Consider the following 12,197-nt stretch of genomic DNA (forward strand, 5'->3'; position numbering starts at 1 on the left):
GGCAGGAGGACAGGCAGCTCCACACAGAAGCGACGGTCTGGCCCCAAGGTCTGCTACAGGCAAAGGCCCCCCACTCGGTGCCCACGGACAAAGCCCGCCTGGAACCCCCTGGGATTCCCTGCCCACCTGGCCGAACACCCCCAGCTGAGGTGCCAGATTCAAAAACAGTGACTAGGTCCCAAGTGTTGCATGGGGCATATTTACCCTACAAATGTATTTATATTTATCTGAAACTCAAAGTTAACTGGGGGCATTCTGTGTTCTTACTTGCAACATCTGGCCACCCTCCCCTGCCTCCCAGCCTCTCCTGCTCCCAGCTTCCCCACCTCCCATCCTCCCCGCCTCCCAGCCTCCCCTGCTCCCAGCCTCCCCTGCCACACTAACCAGGTAAACTCCTACAGCTGCCAGCACCTTAAATGCTGTTGCAGTTATTAAATGCAACCAAAATTCCAGGGGTGACCCTGCCCTGCTGCCCTTCCTCCAAAGGATGATGTAAACACCTTTCCAATGAGTTTCCTGGGGGCAGGACTGGCTACAGAATTTGCGGTCCCAGCACAAAATGAAAATATGGGGCCCTTGTTCCAAAACTGTTGAAGATTTCAATATGGCAACTTCGGAGAATGAAACCAAGCAGAGGTCCCTTCTCATCACAGGGCCCTGGGCAGCTGCTCAGGTCATGCATGGTGAAGCCAGCCATGCCTGGCGAGGAGAGGGGTGTACCTTGAACCCCAGTCAAGCTGCACAGCAAGCTAGGCCCATGACAGACCCACTTCTTAGCACCCTCCTCTTCCTCCATCCCTCTTGGCCCCTTCATCCCAGTACCCGATGGTCACATCCATACACGTGTGTACACGTCTGCACACACACCCAGGGGCACACACTTCCACACTTCCGTCTGGACACTGCTGCCTGTGTGGGAGGTGGAGACAGGCCCGGTTTAGCTGCTGCTGCCCGCGCTCCTATCTGTGGAACCGAGTCTGTCCAATCTCCATTTGGAGAGGAGATGGCCAGTTTCTATCTCATGGGAGAGGCATGGGTTTCCCTGTGGGATCCCTCAGCACGGGCAGGCCAGAGCATGAGTCAGAGCATTGCTGTGCACACAGGTGACATGGCCCCATCTGTCTTCACATCACCTTCTCCTCTGTGTGCATTTGTCCCCAAACTCCCCTGCCTCTCTCTTCTAAGGATGCATGCAGGCCAGGTGTGGTGGTACACACCTGTGGTCCCAGCTACTCAGGAGACTGAGGTAGGAGGATCGCCTGAGCCCGGAGGGGTTCGGCTGCAGCAAATGAGCTACAATGGTGCCACTGCACTCCAGCCTGGGCAACAGAGCAAGACCCTGTCTCAACTGTCTCAAAAAAAAAAAAAAAAAAAAGGACGTATGTTGTATTAGTAGTTCTCACATTGCTATAAAGAACTACCTGAGACTGGGTAGTTTATAAAGAAAAGAGGTTTAATTGGCTATGGTTCCCCAAGCTGTACAAGAAGCGTGGCTGGGGAAGCCTCAGGAAACTTACAGTCATGGCGGAAGGCGTAGGGGAAGCCAGGGCGTCCTACATGGCTGGAGCAGGAGAAAGAGAGAGTGGGGCGTGGGGGCACGCGCACTTTCAAACCACCAGATCTCGTGAGAATTCTATCATGAGACAGCACTCAGGGATGGTTAGAAGCCATTAGAAGCCACCCCCATGGTCCAACCACCTCCCACCAGGCCCCACCTCCAACACTCAGGATCACAATTCAACATGAGATTTGAGTGGGGACACAGAGCCAGACCATGCCACAGGTAATGGCATCAGGGGCCCCTCTGGTGATCCAGGATAAGCCCCTTTTCTTGGGACCCTTAACCTAATTACGTGTTTTACCACATTCACAGGCTCTGAAGATTAGGGTGTGGACCTACCTTCTTGGGGGCTACCACTCAGGCCACTATGGGTATTTTCTTCTGTTAAGAACGTTCCCAGTGGCGGAGGACGGTTTCCATAGAGATGCAGCTCCGGGAATCGGGCCTCCCTGTCCTCCTGCCTGCCGGGACAAGCACCTTCCTCAGAAGCCGTGCAGTGGCTGGTTTCTCATCTGCCTACGGAGACATTGTGTATCTGAGTAAATATCCCTTCCCTAAAAGCAGAATGACAGCCTGTTGCAAACTGCTTCTGGCTGCTTGCTTCCTTAGTCGATCTGGGAACTGTCTGCATCGTGCATGTGACTGAGCCCGGCTCCTCTGAGCAGCAGCCCAGGTTCCATCTCTGACTGCCTGGCCTTTGCCGACAGCTTGCAGTGATGGGAGCTGGGATTGACAGCCACCACCAGATGCAGAAAGAGGCAAGGAGAATCCCCCTAGGAGGGCTCATGCCCTGCCCACACCTTCATTTAGGAATTCTGGCCTCTGGGACCATGAGGGGATCAGCTTCTCTTGTTTTAAGCTGCCCAGTTTGTGGTACTTCATGGTGGCAGTCCCAGAAGACAAAAGCAGCGCCTGCCGTGAAAAATCCTCAACTTGGGCTGCAGGGTGGACGTGCGCCCCCACGCCCTTTGGCATCCTCGTGGGGTGGCGGCTTTCCTTTCCACTTGGGCCCGTTCACATCTTTCGTGTAAGTTTTTTCTCCCAGAGGAATGAGAGGAGAGGGCAGACGAGCTGTCAGTATGAAAGTCCATCAAGTGTGCATGGCATTAAAGCTGCCCCCACCCCACAGGTCAGCCAGCCAGGGTGCCCAGAAATTGGGCACAGAGACCCTTGTGTGGTCCTGTGGGCCTCTGCAGCCCGGCACGGGAGCCCCCACTGTGGAGGTGTTGGATATTGGGGGGGTCAGGTACTGAGTGCTCAGCAGCCCCTGCTGTGGAGATGAGGTGGGTGAGGTACTAATCGCTCTATAGCCCAGCTCAGGACCCGCCGTCGTGGAGGTGTTGGAGATTGGGTGGGCTCAGGTACTAAGTGCCCCCCAGCCGGCGCACTCCCCGCTGGGACCCTTAACCTAATCACGCGTTTTACCACATTCACAGGCTCTGAAGAGCTGTGGAGATTGGGTGGGTCAGGTCCTAAGCACTCTGCAGTGCAAGCCACGGAGCCAGGCTCTCATTCCCCTCTTGCAGGTGGGGTGGTGGCGGGTGAAGGAGACCCAGGGCCTCCCGCTGCTTTTGGAGGAGCTGGAACTCAGGGCCCAAGGCACTGCAGGCAAGTCTCCCTGCTGGCCCCATAGAGGCAGCCCCTGCCTGGGGTGGAAAGTATGCAGGGAGGCGGCTCTCTGGCACACACAGACGCTCTCGTGGTCCAGGCATTTGCGTTCTTGAGCAAAAGGTCATGCACCCTCCACCTCAGGATGCTCAGACCAAAGAGCACGGAGGGTGGGCTTGCTGGGCTTCCCTGAAAGTCACAAGCACCTTAGAGGCCACCCCGGGAACGCTAGGAGAAGGCGATGCCAGCCGGGCCACCCAGAAGGGGCGTGTGTCAGTGGCTGGGAGGATGGCCTCAGTCCTCCGTGTCCACGCCAGGAAACAGGTGTGGGGCCTGGGCTGATGCAGAGGAGACAAGCAGGGAAAGGGGTCCCGATCCAGACCCCAAGAAAGGGTTTTTGGGTCTCAGGCAAGAATGAATTTGGGGCGAGTCCATAAAGTGAAAGTAAATTTAAAAAGTAAAAGAACAAAAGAACGGGGACTCCATAGGCAGAGCCACCGCGTGGGCTGCTGACTAAGGTCACTTACGGTAATTTCTTGATTATATGCTAAGCAAGGGATGGATTATTGGTGAGTTCTCTGGGAAAGGGGTGGGCAATTCCCAGAACTGAGGGTTCCTACCCTTTTTGGACCATATAGCATAACTTCCTGACGTTGCCATGGCATCTGTAAACTGTCATGGCACTGGCGGGAGTGTCTTTTAGCTGCTAACGTATTATAATTAGTGTGTAATGAGCAGGGCGAGTGAGCAGAGGCCACTCTTCTCACCATCTTGGTTTTGGTCGTTTTGGCCAGCATCTTTACCACATCCTGTTTATCAGCAGGATCTTTATGACCTGCATCTTGTGATACCAGTCCTGCCGACCTCCAGTCTCATCCTGTGACTCAGAATGCCTCACCCCTGGGAGTGCAGCCCAGCAGGTCTGAGGCTCATTTTACCCACTCCCTACTCAAGATGGACTCACTCTGCTTTGAACCCCTCTGACCACAGTATCGGAGGAACAGGAATTGGGGTGTGGCTCACCTGGGCGGTTTTCACAGGAGGTTGCTGTCGAGGGGCTGGCCGTGGCTCTGGTCATCTGAAGGACCCACTTCCAGTTGGGGTGTGGCTTAGCTGGACAGTTTTCACAGGAGATTGCTGTCAAGGGGCTGGCCATGGCTCATCTGAAGGATTCACTTCTAGGAGGGTTTCCACGGCTGCAGGCAGGCGGCCTCTGTTCCTCACCACGTGGACTCCCAAAGCGGGCAGCGCCTCACCGTGGAAGTCACACTGTCCCTTCCACCACTTTTTTTTTTTTTTTTTTTTTTTTTTTTGAGATGGAATCTCGCTCAGTCGTCCAGGCTGGAGTGCAGTGGTACGATCTCGGCTCACTGCAACCTCCGCCTCCCAAGTTCAAGTGATTCTCCTGTCTCAGCCTCCCAAGTAGCTGGGATTACAGGCCTGCGCCACCATGTCCAGCTAATATTTTTGAATTTTTAGTAGAGACAAGGTTTCACCATGTTGGCCAAGCTGGTCTCCAACTCCTGACCTCCAGTGATCCGCCCGCCTCAGCCTCCCAAAGTGCTGGGATTACAGGCGTGAGCCACTGCGCCTGGCCCCTTCCACCACATTTTATTCATGAGAAGCAAGTCGCTAAGTCTGGCCCACACTCAGGAAAACCTGCTTTTGAGGGGAGGATTGTCCAAAAAATAGGGGCATTTTAAAACCACCACACTCAGATAGTTCACTGACAAGGATTTAAAGAAAACCACCAAGGCTGTGTACAGTGGCTCACGCCTGTAATCCCAGCACTTTGGGAGGCCCAGGTAGGAGGATAACTTGAGACCAGGAGTTGGAGACCAGCCTGGCCAACATGGTGAAACCTCATCTCTACTAAAAAATACAAAAATTAGCCAGGCATGGTAGCGCACGCCTGTAATCCCAGCTACTCAGGAGGCTGAGGCAGGAGAATCGCTTGAACCTGAGAGGTGGAGGTTGCAGTGAGGTAAGATGGTGTCACTGCACTCCAGGCTGGGCGACAAAGGGAGACTCTGTCTCAAAAAAATAAAATAGAATAAAATAAAATAATATAAAATATAAAGAAAACCACCCAAAGATCCCTCCACACATATGAAAATAATGATGGGGTCTAAATTCAACCTTCAGATGAATCTCCAAGCCTGGAGTTAGAAGCGAACATCCCAAAAGAGGGGCCACACACAAAGGAATGTCCATCATCGACCCCTCAAGACCAATCACCGTCCTCTCTCGGGGGTCTTTGGTGACAATGACCTCTGTCCTCGGGGCAAAGTCTGTGCCCATCGCTCTGTCCTCACTGTTCCTGTCCTGCAGGTGAAAGTGGTTGGCTCACACACCTGGCTTTCATGACGCTGGATGGGCGTGTCCCCTGAGCTCCATATTCACCTGTGTCCTCAGGGTGGGGGCGGCCTGGGTGTGAGAATGTGGTTGTGTTTTGCAGCTTTAGCAGGGGTCTCCGGGCCCCCCAGCTGTCTCTGCTGAGTCCCGCATCCCCATCCCCCATGTACGCACCCCTGCATGCTACCCTGGCTCTATCAATCCCCTGAGACTATCTTTTATCAGCAGTAATAACGCTCACGTTAATTAACTTAATGAGCTTAACCCAGGTAATGACTCTATCACAGGAGCGATTCCAGGTCCCAATAAAAACTGTGACATTACATTTCCTCTGCATATTTATGTTAAGCTTCCATTGTTCTGAAACAAAGCGGATCTTCCACAAGAACGTTCTGGAGGGGATGCTGGAGCCTCACACTCTTTGCCCCAGTAGGAAATGGGCACTGGAGTGCTAAGATCCCAAACATGCCCCCAGGCTCTCTCTGCAGAACCTCTCACCCCACCATGCTGGCCTGGCCCCCAGGAGGGTGCAGGCTGGGACAGGAGACTGGGGCATCCCCGCAAGGCAGGGGCCAGAGCCTGAACCAATGCCCCAGAGACCAGTCAAGCCGCTGGCCACTGTGAGCCTCCGTGTCCTGGTCTGTGAAATGACGGTGAAGACGTGGCTCCTGCCACCCCTGGGCTCAGCAGATGAGGCCCACAGACACCCAGGAGGGGTGGACACCCTCTTAAAAGTGAGAATGCACAACAGGGCGGAGTTCGCAGACACCAACTGGCACAGTTTTCAGGAGGATAATCCTGTTCCAGGGACACATTTTCCCCTGTTAAAGTGAGTTTCCTAGTTCCAAGGCTCTGAAGTCACAGGGCTGGACATTTGCATTTGAATAAAGGGCAGAGTGGAGAATTACACCCACAGGCCACTGCACTCCCATGCCTACATCACCCCCATGTCAGCCTCCAGCCACCTGTACCCCCTGCCCAACTGCACCTGCTCCTCAACTGCACCCCTGCCCACTTGTGCCCCAGTCCACCTGTACCCCCACCCACCTGTACCCCCGCCCACCTGCACCCCTGCCCACCTGCACCCTAGTCCACTACACCCCGCCCACCTGCACCCTCTGCCCACCTGCACCCCTGCCCACCTGCACCCCTGCCCACCAGCACCCCCGCCCACCTGCACCCTCTGCCAACCTACACCCTGTGCCCACCTGAACCCTCTGCCCCATCACCCTTTTCCCACCTGTACCCCACCCACCTACACCCCTGCCCATCTACACTCCCACCCATCTGCATCCTCCCCCTCCGGGAGAGGAACTGGGGTGGCCTCACTCACATCAGCCAGCTCCCAGGTCCAGACTGGATCCTGGCTCGGGTGCCAGGGCCTGGAGCTAAACGTGTCCCTGCAGTCCTTGCGGCAGCCTGAGAACCACGTGCAGTGGCCTTTCTCAGATGCTCAGATGCCGGGGAAGCCGGAGCCAGGACTCCCTTGAGGCCAAGCCTTTTCCAGACGCTGGAGTCCTCCCCAGCCCGCCCGGGCCCTGCCTCTTAAGGCACCAGTCCTCCATGTGGTCCGTGTCAGGATGGAGCAAGATGATTGGAGAGGGCCTCAGGAGAGCGCCGTAGACCCTGTGCCCTGCCCTCGTGATACTGGCTGAAATCAGCAAATCAGAGTGTGATGGATGGACAGGTCAGACCACAAAGGACCGGCGTCTCTGTGTGTCGATGATGTCCCCTGTCCTGGACTCAGGTCAGTCCCCTGGGGCCTCCACCCACTTGGCGAGCATTGTGTGAAAATCAACCTCTGCATTAAAAACAGCTGAGGTCAGGCTTTCTGCAGATTCTGACAGGTGTTCTCCCTCGTTGTTCTCAGCTGTTTTGCTTTTTTTTTTGTTGTTTTGCAAAGGGTGCCTGTGTGGGCCTGGGCCTCCCTCCCAGGGCCTCCCATCCTTCCAGGGCCTTCTCTCTCCCTCGCTTCCTCTCAGTCTAGGGAGCCTCTGGCTTCGCGTGGAGCATGGGCTGATCTCTACCCCTCATCCATTCAAGAACTGTGGCCTCTGTAGAGTCCCGGCCTGTTTCTCGGAGGCTCACAGGGAGTCTGGAGGCAGAACTTGTTCCTCCCTGCCAGCCAAGGCCCAGAACCACTGCCACGGAGAGGTGTCTGGCCTGTGGCTGCCTCGTCCTCTCTGTAAACCCAGCCACGCAGGCCCAGCTCATGAATATTGATGGCGCCTCCTTTGCGGTGAGCGCGCGCCCAGCCACCGCTCCAAGATCGATCCAGCTTTGTTGAGTGTCAGGACACACGGCGGCGACAGATGGACGCTCGCCTTCAAGCCTCTGTGCACCCAGGCCCTGCACAAAAGAGCCCAGGATGTTTTTAATATCACACACTTGCCTCAGGGCTTGTTTTAAATCCCCATTTACCAAGGGTTCCAGCTTTTTATCAGTCAAACGCCTTAAGCACTTTGTCAACCTGGACATCTGGCCGCACGTTTAAAAAATTTTTATTTGCTAAAATATTTAGTAGTGTGGCAGGGGGGCTAGCTGGAGACTTGGGAGGCCACGCATATGCTCACACCCGGCCACTCCTGCAAAGAGCTCGAGTTGCTTCACCAGCTCAGGGCTTGGCTGCTCCGGCCCAGGACGGGGGAGGGAGGTCAGGAGGCGGAGAGGATGCGCTCTGTCCTGGCAGGAGGGGCCTCCTATGGATAACCAGAATCTGCCCCAGTCAGGGGCAGGGTGGGCATTCTTGGGGAGGATTTGTAGCCCTCCCCACACACCAAAGACCAAGGGGGAATCCGTGACTTCGGGAGACAGTTGCAACTGAAAACGGGATCGGCCAAAGCTGTACGTGTGCATCTTGAGAGCAGCAAGATTCAACGCCTCTTCAACAGGATACAGGAGCCAGGCTGGGGCGTCCAGCCCGATGCCCTCAGCCCAGGACAGATCAACGAAACGCCGTCCACCCATAGGTGCCTCCATGCCATGGTACGCCCTTGCAGCCTAAGTGAAGCACGGATTCCTGCTACAACAGGGATGAACCTTGAAAACTCAACGCTCTGTGGAAGAGGCGGGACACGAAGGGCACTTATGATTCCACTTTCATGAAATGTCAGAAATCGCAAAGCCACAGAGACAACAAGGAGATTGATGGTTGCCAGGGGCTGGGGGAAGGGGGAATTGGGAGTGACAGCTTACAGGTACAAGGTGTGTTTTGACAAATTGAAAAGATTCTGGAAGTAGATGGTGGTGACGGTTGCACAACATTGTGAATGTCCTTAATGCCACTGAAAAGCACACTTAACAATGGCTGAATTTGCCAGGCATGGTGGTGTGGGCCTGTAGCTCATCTGCTCGGGAGGCTGAGGTGGGAGGATTGCTTGAACCTGGGAGGTCAAGGCTGCGGTGAGCTGTGATTGCGCCACTGCACTCCAGCCTGGGCCTGCCTCAAAAAACAACAACAAAAACAAAAAACAGTGGTTGAAATGGTAAGTTTTCTGTTATGTGTATTTTGGCACATTCTTTACAAAGATAATCACAAAGAAGAGACAGCGCTGATGTCGATGGTAGCAGCCTTAACCCTGTCACACTCACTGATGGTCACAGGTCTCTGTGTGCCCACTGAGGGCATGACGATGGGTAAGAGCAGCCTGGCCTCGCCCCAGTAGAATCCCCAGTCAAGAGCAGGCACAGCAGTAACCAGCCAACTCAGCCTGAGAAGAAGGAAGGCTTCATGGAGGAGGTGACCCTTGGGGTGGGCATTCAGGCAGGGGAACAGCACATACAGGGCCCTGAAGCAGCGATGAGGGTGCTCAGGGGAGGGGAAAGGGTGTGTGGGTGGGGGAGGGGGACTAAGGCTGGGGAGGGCAGTGCCAGGTGCCCTGGCTGGAATGGAGGTCAGGGGCCTGTACTGGGGACAGGGAGGGGTCTGCTCTTTGCCCTGAGCGCAGGGGTTGCCATTGTAGGAAGGGGATGGGGGTGATGAGGGCAGCTCAAATCTCTGTGATGGAAACCCTGTTCTGTGAGCCTGTCCTGTGTGCCCGCCGGGGAGGCCACAGGCCTGCAGTTTTGGGGCAGGGCCCTCAGTCCTCTGTGAGGGCAGGTGAGGAGGCACCACCATCCCCCACCCTCTTCTCAGCCACCTTTAAGGCCACCCATGGGTTCCACAGCTTCCCTATTCCCCCTTCCAGGGACAACCCGGGTTCCCTGCCCGTGTGAGCCATTGAGGTGCAGCCAGCTCCTCGGCCATCGACTCGGAGCAGGCTCAGCCAGCAGCACCTCCCCCCGCCGGGCCTCAGTCCCTCCTGCAGAGCCTCTGGAAGCCAACTCCAGAATGCATGGGCCATGAAATGGGATTTGTCTTTGCCTCTTAATTAACAATGCATTAGCCTAATCACAATGCATTAGTTGGAAAGTCAGGAAGGACAAGAATTATAGCCGTGAAATGGTCCCGGGGGCAGTGGTCGTGGGCTGTGGGGGCCAGGCAGGGTGAAGTGGGAGGACATCATTTGTTTTCAGACTTAAACATGTGACCTCCTCCACCTTCCCTCCCCACTGCCCACAGGCTTAGGCCAGTGGAGACGGTGCTCAGCCCCAGGACTTGCCCCCAGGCCTGAGAACCCGGAGGCTTCTCATGCCAGATCCTGAGGGCAGCCTGCACTCCTGACCCCTGGCGTCCAGCAAAGAAGGATGCCCAGCCCCAGGGCTGTCAGGGACCCCCAGAGCCTGTGAGCACAGGGAAGGCACAGGGCAGGGCACCCTCGGTGTGGAGAACCTGGTGGGGTCTGGAGAGATGGGGGTCCTCCCCAAGCTTGTGGCCTGGCAGCTGTGGTGGCTGGAAGGAAACCCCTGGGAGGAAGTGAAGAGAGGTGGGGAGGGGTTGGGGCAGCTGGTGCTGTTGGGGCACTTCTGGAGGAGGCCAGAGCTGGGCACTGCCGGTTGCCTTCCAGGGTCTCTGCACTCAAGGTCTCGCCAGCCTCAGATGGGCCCAGCCTGTTCCTGCTGCCTCCTGTTGCCCCTCTCTCAGCCTGCCCCCTTCTCCCAATGCCCAGGGCCCTCTGCTGTCCCCAGCCCAAGTGGAGTCATGGTCCCCCAGTCTCTGTCCCACCAAGGGCCTGCTCACTGCCCCCAGCAGGTCTTGGTCTGGCCGCTCCCTGGCCCACTGGACCCTGAGGCCTCACACCTGCACCCACAGTCCACAGGCTCTATGCTGGCGAGGAGGGAGACAGCCCCGAGGCCTCAGAGTGGGTCACCCTCAGCGTCGGAAGGAGCACAGTGAGGGTCAAAAGATTCTGGAGGGTTCTGTGCAGCCAACTCACCTTTGGAGGCCTCGCCCGTCCTGGGTTCTCACAGAGAGGCGTTAAACCACCGCCCCTGAACCCACCAGGACTTTGCCCATACTGGTCCCGAAGCCCTGCCTGCCCTCCCCAGCTCTTCATGGCCTCTCTCCCCTGAGGACACTGCCCCTGGCTTCCCCTAGCCCAGGGTCCCACTTCCCCACTGCATAAGCTAATTCATGCTATTTTCTGAGCCTGGGTGGATGGCGGGACTTCCCAGCGCCACGGACAGAGGCTGGGGCCGAGGGGAGCCCAGCAGGAACCCCAGAAGGGTGCACACCGCCCCACTCTGATGCACAGAAGAGACAACAGCATGAGTGTCTTTGAGGACGGGGGTGGCAGCGGCACCCGCCCAGCTGAGACTGCCCCAAAGGAGAGACCCACGGAGGTTGCTGGGGGGAGGGGGGAAGGGGAGGGAAGGGGGGAGGGGAGAGGAGGGATGGGGGAGGGGCAGGGCCAGCGCCACCTGCCGCCACCGCCCGCCACCGCCCGCCACCCCAGAAGCCATCTCCTCTGACACTGGCCCCGCTCACCGCAAACTTCTTCAAAGGGAACATTTGTTCTCCTCTCAAGGAGAAAGGCACATCCCCTCCCCTGCTTTCAAGTCCCGGCAAAGGCGCCAGTCAGCATGAGCGCTCTTGCCTGGAGCCTGCCAATTACGCCAGTCCCGGAACGCAGCCGAGCTCTCGTGTGGCCGCGCGTTTCAGCCGACAGGAGGCTGCCTGAGCCCCTCCCGCCGAGCGGCTCCGTGCCTGTCAACCCCGCCCCGTGCCTCTCTGTGTGGTGCCGTCTGCACCCTGTCCCTGGGGACCCCGGTGGGTCTGGGCGCGCGGCCCCTCCACCAGCGACGCCGGACCCAGGCCGCAGGTTTGGACTGTGTTGTCTCCTTTACCTTTAGATGTTCAGCAGCATGAATATTCTTATTTTTTATTTAAAACTAATTTGGAGTTCTCGCTCTCCAAGGGGCTTCTAATCACCAAAAAGTGCCTCCGGCGAGAGCTGATTGACAGGCAGCGTGGCCACTTCTGAAGAACAAATTGGCTACTGGCAGCACAGCGCACAAAGGGAACGCTCAGTGCTTATTATTTATGAGCTATTAGGGAGAATGCGATTAGCATCTGCTTCCCACATGGGCAAAAACACCTGTCAGACATCAGGAAACCATAAAACATTGCACATTTAACAGCTACTTTGTTTAAAAAGTCATTAAAATTGAATGTCAGCTAAAACTTAGGAAAACATTTATTCTTCAACCCCCTTTGAATCGTGCTGGTGGGCAAAGAAAGATGGGACTGATTCTGTCCGGGACAGACACCCGTGGTTTGTGTGCAGAGAGGGCC

The 12,197-nt window shown here is 56.4% G+C and overlaps 1 long non-coding RNA gene across 1 annotated transcript; it reads right to left on the reverse strand.

Moving 5' to 3' along the window:
* Nucleotides 1–8,009: 8,009 nt before the first annotated feature.
* On the reverse strand, nt 8,010–11,547 carry LOC129474281 (uncharacterized). The gene is made up of 2 exons (XR_010119318.1): nt 11,391–11,547; nt 8,010–8,963 (listed from the first exon to the last, which is right to left on the reverse strand). It is a non-coding gene; the product is annotated as an uncharacterized lncRNA (long non-coding RNA).
* Between the last annotated feature and the right edge of the window lie 650 nt (nt 11,548–12,197).

This window comes from Symphalangus syndactylus, chromosome 24 (genome assembly GCF_028878055.3).
Source record: "Symphalangus syndactylus isolate Jambi chromosome 24, NHGRI_mSymSyn1-v2.1_pri, whole genome shotgun sequence".
NCBI classification, from domain to species: Eukaryota; Metazoa; Chordata; class Mammalia; order Primates; family Hylobatidae; genus Symphalangus; species Symphalangus syndactylus.